We start from the raw sequence: 13578 nt of genomic DNA, 5'->3' as shown, positions 1-13578 counted from the left end.
CAATGAGACTGGGTCTCAAGTGTGGGGGCTTGGAGTCTAAGTTTGGACGGGGACCTAGACCCCTTAACAGGAGTGAAATAGGTTGGTCTCATTTGTGCCTGGGGTACAAGCAAGGCGTGTGTTTCGAGATAACCAGCTAGGATAGATTGGTTCATGAATCGCCGTTTCTGTGAGACAGTACGACTTGACTATGGTGTAGCACTGTAGTAAGATTTAGAATATGGAAGGTGGCAAAATAGTTCTGTTTGCTCAACCCTTTCTTGAAGGAAGAACAGGTGCTTACCTAGAATGGTTAGCTAATAAAGTAATCATGACTGCTAATAAAACATGACCTTAAGGATGCACTATTAGTAATGCTTTCTGCAAAAAAAAAGAAACAAAGCAAATGATATTGCCTATCATATCCTCGAGAGCTGGGAAAATTATTCCCACTAGTCGGGTAAGTCTTGCGAGTACATTGTGTACTTAGGGTTTATTTTACCCTATTGCAGGTGCATCTTGACGAGTTAGCTCTTGTGTGGAGGATTCTTCTGGTGGGCACAGATGGATCCATGTATCGTTTCCGCTAGATGATTATTATATTTTCCGTTGTTTAATTATCACACTCCAAACTCTGGTATTGTAATAAATAATTTCCAAGACTCTATGTTGTATGAAATGCACTAAGTATTGTAAGCTCGCACTCATAATTGGATTATGGATGTAAAACGTGGATTGTTTTGAGTTCTCCCTTGGGGTGTGCTCGATGGAACTACTATTTTAGCCACTTTTGGGTGCTTAGTGTCTAGTGGAAGATGAGCGCCTCTAGAAGTGTGTTATTTCAGTCGATTCTACCATATGTCATGCCACTTTGCCTAGCGTGACAGTCCTGGAATTCGGCCATTACCTCCAAGTGTCTAGCTTTCATGAATTTTTTCGAAACATATGTCCTTAAAATTGAATTTGCTTCATGTTTTTTACAAACACCAAATTTCTTGGCTATTTCCTCCAAGCGGCGCTATTTTTGTGAAACTATTTCCTAAGTCCACCATTTCATAACTTATTGACATTGTATTTTCTTCATGGTTTCCAAACATTGTTCACATAGCATTACACACCATAAGGAGTCATATCACGAGTTCACACGATAAGGAGTTCGAAGCATTGTTCGAAGGTCGTCATCATCATCATCACTTACATAAGTGTTCCATCTAGCATATACAAGCACTACTACTAACACTAGTCTTCCATCTACCATGAACAAGTACTACCAAATGGCAACCCCAGGCCATTTGTAAAATATGTACGGATCTTGCTACCTTTGCACAAAAAGAAGCAGCGCTATCGTACCAGTCCTCCATCTACCATATACAAGACCTACGTAATGCTAAACCTATTGGCATTTGCAAAATATGTACTGCACCTTGTAGGCATCAGTTGAGAGGAAACACTACTCATCGTCCTCATCGTCATCGTCATCGTCATCATCATCGTCCTCCTCCATGGGTGCAGGATATGGCCATCGTTTGGTGCATCATCAGGGACTACAAGAACGAAACAATGTCTCATTGCCAACAATTGTAAGAAGATGCACAAGTTGAAACAAAATTTGAAATCAATTACTCACATAAGCGACGGATATGCTTGTGGAAAAAGGCAATCTTCCTCGCATCCTCGGCCTCCTTAAAGTCATACGCCTCCTTGTTTTGTTGCCAAAAGCTCATCAACTAGGCCTCGTTATTGTAAAAAGATAGTGTAACAGAACCAACCAATTATACGAAATTAAGTAAGAAAATCATCCGCCAGAGTAGACGATTTAGTAAACTTAAGCCCGTATAACCCGGTAGTCCGTGAAATCACGAAGGATTTCAAACCAACTTCCATTCCAGCCAAGATCGTAATAAGTTTAGCGGTCACCATCACATATTACATAAAAGTTCGCAATCTCAGATACATCAGAGTTTCAACATAGTTATTACAAAACCAGTTCGAATAAAAGTAGCGGAAGCCATTTGTTCAAACCACACACACACTCACGTGGAGTTCAAATATAGTGCCAGCGAATGATCATCTCCAACAAAAGCATCAGACGAGACGTAAGGAATGACCATGCCCATGGTCCTAAGCATCACCCATCGCAGGATAAAGGCAGTTGATACAGTAGCCGTAATACATCTGTCCATCTGCAACAAGTGGGAATAAAACCCTGAGTACGAGAAGGTACTCAGCTAGACTTACCCGACATAACCAAAAATAAGTGACACCAAGGATTATGAGGGGCTTTATAGTAGGGTAGCTAACTCATTTGCAAAAAGAAGCATTTTTAGCATTTCAAGACCCCTTTTAAAAAGCATTATTGTCAAGTTAATTGTTATTAACCTGTCGACTAGATTTGCACCTATACTAGAGCAAACATATGATTAAGCAGATAATGATAACCAATGATCATTAAACAACTTCCATCCTGTCATATTCACTATAACTGTCCAAGTGTTCCATAAACATTTACTACGATGAAGTAACTCAAGTCAAGTGCTCGCTATCCAGGAGCGATGGTGATTCGAATCGATTCCTAACCAGCTGGTGATTTATTCCTTACACAAACCTCACTCACCCGCTAAAGTGAGATATTGATCACCGAGTCAACTATCCAGGAATCTCGAGTTTGCCAGGAACCACATGTACCCGGGGGTCGACCGACTGCACTTTGGTCTTATCATCTCGCCCCCGTGTCCTACCACACCTGCTTCGGCACAGTGCGTTGCGGGCAATCTACTCGGCTCGAATAATCTCCCAGCTTTGCGATCGGAAGGTACTTTATCTGGCCAGCTAAATGTAAGGCATGCATTCAACATGACTCGAGGCCCAACAATGGTCGGTCCTTAATCGACACAGACGGAAACACTATAGTCCAAAACTCTGCAAGTCTCCGTCCGGTCTCAATTTCATTTAACACTTAGTTATACCATGACTTCATAGTCATCCAAGTAGATCCAGGTAACCACCTATAGCTCGCAGGTGATAGGAAATCACCCAACTTCTACCGGTCTAAGCCAGCTAAGCATTGACTCGACTGCGGATACCCGGGTAACATGGATATAGTATAACAAAGGTAGACAAGGTATAATGCAGCAACGGTTGCAAATAACTCCTGAACGTAATGCATCAATTAAAGTAAAGCATTTAATTAAATAATTGCAAACCGGGAGAAAAATGCTCTGGGGCTTGCCTCTCTTGAAGGAGCTTGGACGGTGATCGGGGCACTCTAGAAGTTCCTCAACGTCCTCCTCGTCGGCTTCGGGCACTTCCTGTGGCTGCACCTCGAACTGCTCCTCGGGTATGACGACTGGGTTCTCGGTTTGCGATCCTGTATGATGCAATGTGCGTAAGTGCTTATGCAATCGGTGCATCGGATGAGATGAATACAATGGATATTTTTGAATGCAAGGTAGTCAACATCATCCAAGAAAATATACTACAAGCACATGTCATCTACTGCATTCTCTTCTACTACTAATATGTTAAGTCAACACATCTTATTAAATGCTTCAAAGATACACCAAAGCTTTACTAATTTCTTAATCCCACAAAAAGCAACACTTAATTAAAACCTAATTAATAATAGGTTTGAATAGCAATATCTATTTTTCTTGCTTAGAAAAATCTTAGAAAATTACTACAGCAAAGTACCACCCTAAGTAGTCTACTATCAGATTTTCATGGTATTTGAATGAGTGGATTCTCCTACACAAAAATAACAAGCTATGGCATGATTATGAACATAAAAATACTTTGAACTGTGAAAAGTGTCAAACAATAGAGTTAGTATTTTTCCTATGTTCTTCATAGCATACAATGACTGTACAAAAATTATCACATGCATGTTTTATACAAAGTTTGCTCTCTAGCTAAAATAACAAAAATCAGCCATTAAAGGTACTTGAACTACACCTCAAAATTTTCCCACAACACATGCATGAAACATATTTTTCCTAGGAAGTACATGACATAAGAAGATTAACAAACTTGGAATCATATTTTTCTGAAGCCTATAGATTTTTCTACATATTTTTCAAGTTATCAGCAATATACATGATTAAATAAAATTCTACAGCAAAGTATCTCAAAAATGACATGCAATAATTTTCCCAAGTAGATCTGATGATAAGTAACCTAGACAAATTTATTTCAACAGATTTGGAGCAACTTTGAGTATCCAAACAATTTTCAAACCATTTCAATTTTCAAATAATAAAGAATAATTGAAAACAAATCATCCTATTTCTACTGGGCCAGCCCGCTGGATTCAATCGGCCCACGGCCACATTTGGCCTACGCGGCCCATGCGAATGGGAAGGGGAAGGCGGCCCGGCAGGGCGTCGGCCCACGGCCTCTCGGCCTGGCTTCGGCTGAGGCAGAGGCCACGCCGGCGCTGCGACGTCGCGGTGGCGCGACTCGGCCACGAGGCCGGCGGCCATTGCCGGCCATGGCAGGGCGAGCTAGCGGGAGCATGAGGTTCGCGAGAGGCTGGCGAATGCGGGAAGGTAGCTAGGCAGGGTTGGAGAAGAGGAGGAAGGTGACTTCCATGGCGGCCGAGCACGGCGGCGCCATGGCCGACGGTGGCGAGGCTCGAGACGTCACTACCTGAGCTCAATCAGTCGACACAGGCGCGAGCACAACGTGCCGGAGAGCGAGGCGGAGCTGCGGGCGCACGATCGCTGGCCGCGGTGGAGAAGGCGCTGTGGATTTCGCCGGCGGGTGCGGTGGCGCGGCGAGGAGGAGAGCGAGTGCGCGCGGTGCTTGCGGAGAGGAGAAGCAGCCCGGGAGTGAGCGAGCGAGCGCACCGGCTTCGGCAGGAATAGGCGGGCGTGTGGGCGCGGGCGCAGGCCGACTGCGACGCGCGGCGGCGTCGACGGCGCATGGCCGCCACGCGGCAGGTGAGCTCTGCCGCGGTCGGGCGCGGCGCGGCGCGTCAGCGGGCAGGCGCGCACGGAGGTAGGCCAGGTGCAGCGCTGGGCTGGGCTAGGCCGAGGCGAGACGCGCGGCGTGGTGGGAGGCTGGCTGGGCCGGCTTCGGCCGTGGGCCAGAAGCGAGGCGGCGCCCCGCGAATGAGAAAAACCCTTTTTCATTTGTATTTTCAAGGAATTTTTAAATGCCAACTTTCAAATATTATTTTGAGCAAGAAAATGACATCTTTTGAAAATGTACCAAAAATGAAAGTTGATTAGAATTTAATTCTCTACAACTTTGCTTTTATGACCAAAGCCAAATTCTTTCCAGATTTTGAATTGAAAAATCAAAGTCCACGTTTAACTCAAAACCCTAATTTTTGGGAAATTATTTATGAAGCCAAATTTTGAATTAATTTGAATACAAACCTTGCTCCAAAAATTGAACTAAATAATCCTAGATGATTTACAATAGTAGCCAAACATGTTTTACTAACCTAGCATGCAAAATCAGGGCAAAACCATTCTAACAAATGTATGCAACATTCAGGTTTCACAACATGTTTCATATGTTTCGAAGCAGTGTTTCAATTGTTATTTACATGATTAGGCATGTATGATTAGGATGCTTGATGATGCATGATATGTATGATTTGCAGTGCCTAAATGCAGGCATAACACCGAGGTGTTACAGATAGCTATCGACCGGTCACTCGAGGAAAATCCTCTAAAATCATATTCTTTTTCAAGAGGTGAATGTATCTTTAGTCTCTCCACTAACTCTCCATGACCAGGGAAGTCCTCCCAATCGCATATCCTCCCCACCTAAGCAAACACAAAGTAATAAGCAAACAAACCAGTGGGCTATGTTCATATAGTAACTTCACTGGTTCAGTCAACTCACCCATAACTCAAACGGCCCTCCATAAGCATTGCCACAGTAGTATTTGTATCCTAGCTCAAACGGAACAACTCCTTCACGAGCCTTGATGCCACACTTGCACTTATGCTCTAGCATCTTTGTGCAAGGCCATGGCTTAATGCCTGCTTCAAACTTTACAAATTCATAGTCAGAAGGCTAGTGCGATTTGGGTCCATAGTTGTACTCCTCAGTCACAAGATGGGAACCCTCTCTGCAAAAAAAAAACAAATGTTCCAAGTGTAATATGTGCAAAGGAATACAAGCTTAGAGATAGATTGCTTTCATGACAATTTACATAATTTAGCAATCCACACCGATAGAAGGTAGTGAATGCTCCACGTTGGCTAGGAGTAGTTAGTAGCGCTGACACTCTACAATTGCATTTAGGAGGATTTGCTAGACGGCGCAAAGCAGTGTCAACCTTCTCCGCCTCTGTCATTTTTGGAGGGTTCGGTGGCAGCGGAACCCAACGAACAAATCCCGAATATGGAACGCTCTTCCAGGGGTCATAAGGAAACAACATAATCGACGGATAAAACATTTCATCGCCATCGATCCACTGATAGAAGCTGCATCCCTCTAGATAGGCATCAAGTGTCGGGGGTCGACGCTTAAGTTGGCAATAGTAGAAAGCACGCTCAGCTGACGCAGGATGCCTTGATTGCTTCACAAATGCCGATAACCCACAGTAACATAATAGTGTTGGCTCTGCTGGTAGGAAAGGACCGATAGCACCATGATCCTTCAGATGATGCACTAATTAGTTGTCATTTGGAACCGCCATTGAATCTATTACAAAGTAGTTCAATAAAGCAAAGATATGAACCAATACTATTACACATTTCAACAACAATTTCCATCTCAATCATCTCTATAATCATGTAAACCTATGAAGCCAAACCCTAAAACAAACTTATTGAATGTAAATGATGTCTATACATACATAGTCCTACTCATCTATACATCTAATCACCAAAAAAAACTTCAAATCACACACTTCAAAGAAAGTTTAGTATCAATAGTCCAACCCATATTGTTGTCTAAACAAGTGCACTCAAACCCTAATGCACTGGCAACCAAAACCAATCACAAAATCATAAAAGTTCATCAAGTACAACATGAACCTAATATATTACACGTGATTAGCCAAAGCAACTTTTATTCAACCAAACGAAAGCCAGTACTGCACACAGCAGTGTAAACCAAAGCAGTATATAAACATCAACTAAACACAAAAAAAAGGTGAGGGAGTCATACCTCATGCAAGAGACCGTTCAAAGCTGAAATGCAAATACAAACTTGATCAAAGACAAATAGAGGATGGGAGGAAGAGAAGAGAGAGAACACAGCAAGAGCTTACCTCAAACTCGCCCCGAACAAAGGGAGAGAGGCGAGAGGAAGGAAAAAGGAGCTAGGCCACAGCCTTTATATGGGCATGTCAAGTTGTCGCGCCGGAGTAGCTAGCGTGACAGGGCGGGACCCACGCTTCGCCACACCAGCATCATCGGTCAACGACAGGTGCCACCTGTGGCTGGCTTGTCGCGCCAATGTATGTAGCACGACAGAGTGGTACAGTCGCGCCAGCTGCGCCGACACGACCAAAAGAGTCACTTTTGCAAATAATTTTTTTTAGATTAGTATTAAAATAATGATTAAAAAAGGATTAAAAAATCCGTCCAACGATCGCCCATGAGGTCAGTCTCAGTGGGGGTTTCATCTCCCAGTTTCCAACACACCCATATTTTGAAAACAGTGCAGAAGAGTTTTCATCCCCATGAAACTCTCTCTACTCCCATGAAACTTTTATCTTTTCTCTCTTCATCAAGACAGTATCATGTCCAGCATATTTAATGCCCATGAAAACTCTATGAAATCCTCATTGAGAGCGGCCTGATAGCACTGACTCATCGTAAATTTCATCCTCCTCTACAGCTATCTCCTCGATATTTGCATAGAAGGTCCAAATTTTAGGTACAAAGACAGTTACATAACCTAGTAGATGACCTTCTTGGTAACCACGTCACTATGACAGACTCAACACAACTACTGAAGTTCTAGAGTTTCCTCATACCGTCAAGTTCTTCATCAGATATGATGGCAGCCCAGGCAGCAGGTTGGCTAGAAGCATTGGTAGAAACGGAAGCGGTATAGAGGTAGTGTTAGAAACGAAATTGGATACACAAAGAAACATATTTCATGATCAGAATTAGGCAAGCTAGGTGAGCCACCACACAGAAGGGAGCTACTAGAGCCTCTCAATATCTGCAGACCACATTCAGGTAACATGACAAAAACTAAGGGACGTACTCCCTCCATGTCATGTCCCTACATAATGTCGTTTTGGATATCGACATGGTCTTTAAAAAAACAACTTTGACCACTACTTTTTGTTATAAAATATTTATAGAATATAGTTAATATATACTTTTATAAAACAACATTTTGAGATAAATCTACTTATATCACTTTCATATTTTCAAACTCAACCCAAAAGAATTTATTTGTAGTTAAAGTTTAAAATATTTGACTTAAGACAACCTCAAAAAGGCTTTTCTTAGGAACGTGGAGGGAGTATACTACAAAAAATAGCAGATAATAAAAATGCAGAATCTGGAGACTCTTTATATCACCTTGTCCCTCCTCGTTGTCTTTGCTCTGCGTCACCAAGATGTCAGAGTCATAGAACTCAGAGTCCGTGCTGACGATGCTATTCAGAGTGATACTTGACTCAGCACAAGCATTGTTGCTACCAGACGACTCCCCGTCACTAGCATATGATCTTGCCTCGCCATCTGTGATCCATTACCGTCATCTTTATACTCAGAGTCAGGGCCAATGGGTTCACCAGGCAGGTCGATGGGGTAACACCCTACTAGAGACCTCTTGTTTATGAGGCGCTCAAGAACCTTAAGTTGGGCATTCATAGTCAGGATGACTTGAGCCATATAATGTTGGGTCTAGCATAAACTTCTGAAATGCGGCACGAGTGTTCTCAAGGATATGCTGGAGCTTAGATTCGAAGTGATACTGGCCGAAGACACCACATTTGCACGGACCTTGACTAATGTATCATCAATTGGCAGTTTGTTGCCCAATCTTTCTTTGATGCTTTGTTGGATGTCCTGAATGACAGGCCAAGAGATGGTCCCATCATCGGGGTGGACCACGATGCTGTGATCATAAGGTCTATGATGTTGAAGAATCCATAAACCCTCTGCGACGTCAGCTGGTGCTGCACCTGGAACCAACACCAGTAACTAAGAGCCTATTTTTTATGAAACTGGAGGGGTTTGACCCCCTACTAGAATTTTATTAAACAAAAGGTAAAAAAAAGTTTCACAATACAAAATTTCAAGAGACAAAGAAAGAAAGGAAAAAATTAAGAAGATTACACATAAGCTTCGAGCCATCTGACTAAAGTAACAAGAGCCTATATAGGGCATCCATCTTCATATGTAGCAAACACTCTATCATACAAGTACACCGCTCATTCTCATGTGCTAACTTGCATCCTACTACAATCAGCTCCCGCAGGTTCACCTCGCCCTGCACCCAATTTTCTTTTTGCAATTTAGCCATTTTCACGATGAAATTAACATTTACACCCCTAGTGGAATGTATTGCTGGAATAGACCAAGGGGGTGGGCGCAAAAGGACACAGCGGCCAGGTTACGTAGGTGGGCGCCATGACCTTCGGGGCCCACCCCTCTACCCCGCTGGCACTGGCTGCCAGCGTGGACGCTGACGTGGAGGGGGTGGGCGCCACAGATCAGGGCACCCACCCCTAGGCGTCGCCTGTCTTAACGCTGACCTTGGCACCTAGGTTTATTCCATATGTAACCCAGGTGCCTTCCAATCAATTCGAAATCCTCTACACCGAGGATGCCTCAGCCGACCCGTCGGCCGCTCGCCCGATCATCGATGTCGCACGCCCTCCCCGCCATCCCTCCCCACGCGCGAGCCTCTGGCTCCATCTGGCTTTGCGGCCATTGTGCGGCCAATCTCTTGGCGGCTGCCGCCACCTGCCTAGTGTCCTCCCTGTCGCCCCTCACTACCCCTAGCCCTCCCTGTGCGTGACCTATGGCGCTCAGGTCAGCGTTGAGACAGGCGCCGCCTAGGGGTGGGTGCCATGATCTACGACACCCACCCCCCCTCCACGTCAGCGTCCACACTGGTAGCCAGCGGTAGCGGGGCAGAGGGGTGGGTGTCAAAGGTCATGGTGTCCACCTGCGTAACCTAGTCGTCGTGTCCTTTGATGCCCACCCCTGGGTCTATTCTAGCAATACATTCCACATGGGATGTAAATGTTAATTTCATTACAAAAAAGGGCTAAATTGTAAAAAAAATCGAGTCTTGCACCTTCAGTGCCATTCCTTGAAGTATGTCATGGTGGCTCCTCAGCACGAAGGCGAGAAATTAGGTATAACAGAGTCCTATCTCAGAGGAACCGATAGCATGACATCGGTGCATCAATATATCTGTGTCTTCGGCACTAGACCCCAATCCACTAACCTTGCCCTCGGATTCCTCTCACGTGGACAGGTAATGCCGCAGGATGGCAAAGAGGATGAGGCTAGCTGGGAGCCTGTATCTCTTGCAAAGAAGTTCAAGCGCACGCTTGTGTGCCTTCGTCCATGATGGTAGCGAGCAGCGGTGGCGATGGATAGAGTGCCATGGAGATGGCGGCAGTGGCGGTGGAGGGAGTGAAGAGGGTGAGGAGATGGTGGCGAGACGGTGAGGACCGGCGAGCAACCGACGCGGAAGAGGGGTTAGGGCCTTCGCCCATGACGGTAACGGGCGACGGTAGCGACAGAGGAAGTGATGAGGAGGGCAAGGAGACAGTTGCGGGCGGTGGTGGCGGTGGAGGGAATGAAGAGGAGCCCGAGGAGACGATGGCGGCGATGATCGGCAAGCGGTGGTGACCAGTGAGCAGCTGGCGCAGAAGAGGGGTTAGGGCTAAAATTCAGGTCGAATCGATCCATCCGATGGAGTAGGGAGTTGAGATTGGTGGATTAGCTATGGATATAGCTAGAGGAGCCATGGGATGAGTTTCTATTTTGTCCCAGTTAGAAATTAGAAAGTGTGCGCTCGACCATCATTTTAGACAGGAACCATTCCACCTCTCGCTCTCGGTAAAGTATGATTACACTCTGATTATACTCCAAAATCGGATGTTTGACCTTTCCCAACTATGTGATTTACCTCTTTCGATGATTTTAACAATTGTTTTTCATAGATGTGGAGCCACATCAACCATCCTAGGCGTCGCCCGTTGAAGCTTCCAACCTTGTGTGGCAGCTTCAGAAACATTTGCAATCACCATTAACATCTAGTAAGCAACTCTCCTCTCAAGAGACTTGTTCTTTTGACTTGGGAAGAGGATAGGGTGAAAAATCCAAACCTTTATGGTTTCCTCAACAACGTGGAGGTAGACAAGCCTTAGTGGTGAGCTAAACCACGAGATAAACCCCTTGTCTCTTGTGCTATTGCTATTTGTTTTTTGCTCTACTGTTTGTTGGTGTTTTTAGGGTTTGATCCCGATCTACTTGTGCTTGAGCTTCTGATGTCATTCAAGTGGTGATATAGGCTCAACACTACATCAGGAACTTCTGTAATTTACTCAATCTAGTTCCCTTGGGTAGATTTTGAATTGTGTTCACGAGCTACTCTATGCACGGGACACCACTGCAGATTCACCCGACAATGCCGTGTGAATGTCCGGTAGTGCCGCGCCATATTTGATAATTCATTCAAGTTTATTTTAAGTAAGCCCATTCACCCCCTCTATGCTTAGCAGATCCTTACAAGGAGAAGAATTTATTTGGATAAGGTGCGTCGCCAAGCTACTACTCTAGTTGTCTAAGCATTCAAACATCTATATATATCCTAGAAAAAGATTCGTACCATTAAAACTTGATTAGGCAGTGTAAATTCTGTTTGCTAATGTGGATGGTCTCCCTGGCCCTGAACTCCTGCTCTCTTGTAGAGATGGGTGGGAGCACAAAGGATGATGTGGCAGCGAGGTGGAGCGAGAGGAGAAAGATGACTAACTGTGTGGCAACCACGCAACGGGAGGGGTGAAAGCCCTTTGGTTTTGGATAATTGATTAAACCTAACACTAACCTTTGTCATGAGTTGTGATATGAGCTAGGCGAGATGATGAGATGGCCACATGCGATGATGATCAAGTGCTCAACTTGGAAAAGAAGAAAAAGAAAAATAAAAACCGAGATGATCAAGGCAAAGGTATTTGATAGGCTTTTGTTTTGGCACTTAAGACACCATAGAGGGTGTAAGTGCACTTAGGATCGATAGCCGTACTATAAAGAGGGAAAATCTTTGGCTAAACGATTTTATCAAGTGCCATTAGGTGACATGACTTTTGCATATGCATTTAGGAACCTAGTGTGCTAACTTTGACCCTTATAAAATGCTTAAAAAATGCTAACACACGTGCACACAAGTTCTACACTTTGTGGTTAGCAAATTGGAAGCAAGGGCGAAGCGGTTGAGGAGATAGAAAAAGAAAAGGCAGTGTCGGTCACTGACCGAACAGTGCACCGGACATGGGACCTGACCCTAGGCAGTGTCCGGCCATTTATAGCGAGGTGGCACAGCTCTGAGAAGGCTTGCGAGCGACCGGACGCTGGGATCTGACGCGGGCGCTGCGTCCGGTCAGTTGGCGCAGAGGAGAAGAGCCCAGGTGGCGCGATGGACGCTGGAGAGAGCCACGCAACCTAAAGTGATGAAGACACTGTTCATGCGTCAGGTTAGTGGCTGAGGCACGCACGCGACAGAGAGAGAGCGATCGGACGCTGTGGCGCGTCAGGTCATCTTTGACCGGGTGCGTTCGGTCGTTAAAAAGCCGCTCTGGGTGCTTACTGATGTTGACCTGACATGGAGTGTCTCAGAGTCTGATCGTTAGAACAGTGCCTCCAGTCATTGGGTTGACTCGACGCTGACCGTTTTGTGACCATTGGGATCGATCGCGAAATATTTAAAACGTGGACACATGAACGACATGGGTGATCGGACTCACCCGATCGGACGTAGGGCTGCGTTTGGTCGTAGCGTCCGATCAGCCCGCGAGCTGAGCAACGGCTCTATTTCGAGGGGCCGTCTATAAATAGTATTTGACCAGCTTGGGGCTCTCTCTCTTGACACTTTGACATACTTGACATCCTTGTGAGTCTAAGCAAACACCTTCCACTCATCTCCATCATTGATTCATCATCATAGTGAGATTGTGAGTGATTCCAAGTGTATTTGATTGAGTGATTGCATCTAGTGGCACTTAGGGATCGTTGTTGCTGGGATTTCTTGTTTCTCTTGGTGGTTGTCGCCACCTAGATGGCTTGGAGCAGCGGAGGAGCTTCGGCATGAGTTGGTGATTGTTCGTGGCTGGCTCCAGTGATTGTGAGGGGTCTTGTACCTTCCCCGGCGGAGAGCCGAAAGGTAACTCTAGTGGATTGCTCGTGTAATTGAGTTATCTCACTTGTGGGTAGGTTTTTACGGTGTCCAATTGTGTGGACGAGGTTTGTGCAACACCTCTTAGCCGCCGAACCACCAAATGTTAGTCGACACAACGGAGACTAGCGTGCCGGTAAGTACGTGAACCTCGGGAGAAAAATTGATTGTCTCGTGTCCCTTAGTATTCTCCCGGTGATTGAATTGGTATTCATCTTGTGATTGGTTCACTCCTCTACGCGGCGGTATAATCACCCTACT

This window comes from Miscanthus floridulus, chromosome 7, assembly GCF_019320115.1.
Source record: "Miscanthus floridulus cultivar M001 chromosome 7, ASM1932011v1, whole genome shotgun sequence".
Taxonomy (NCBI): domain Eukaryota; kingdom Viridiplantae; phylum Streptophyta; class Magnoliopsida; order Poales; family Poaceae; genus Miscanthus; species Miscanthus floridulus.
Note: the sequence above shows the minus strand (reverse complement) of the source record.